Below are 368 nucleotides of genomic sequence, written 5' to 3'. Positions count from 1 at the left end.
TGGCCAATGTACTGAGCTTGGGTTGTATTCTTGTAGCCATCCTCAGATGCAAGCCAACCAAGCCTAATTCAGACACCTAGCATGCGTGGGTGCAGTGCTATTAAAGGTGCCAGATAGCCCCACCAACCAGAGGCCTTCATCATGCCAGGCAGCAGTAGCATAAGCTTCCAATATGGCCCCCCGCCCATGTCTTAGAGCGAGAAAGGGTTCCCACTGCATAATCCACTCAGTCCTTAAAGGGGGAAGGATCAACAACTCCTGCCCCCTAAAAACTTGACTAAGACCTCCTAATTTCAGTCCTACATTTGTCTTGTTTCTCTCCCTCCCACCCCTCCGCCCACCAGAGATAGGGGAATGAAGGAGGCCAA

This window comes from Mauremys reevesii, linkage group 1, assembly GCF_016161935.1.
Source record: "Mauremys reevesii isolate NIE-2019 linkage group 1, ASM1616193v1, whole genome shotgun sequence".
In the NCBI taxonomy this organism is placed as follows: domain Eukaryota; kingdom Metazoa; phylum Chordata; order Testudines; family Geoemydidae; genus Mauremys; species Mauremys reevesii.
This window is presented reverse-complemented; position numbering follows the sequence as displayed.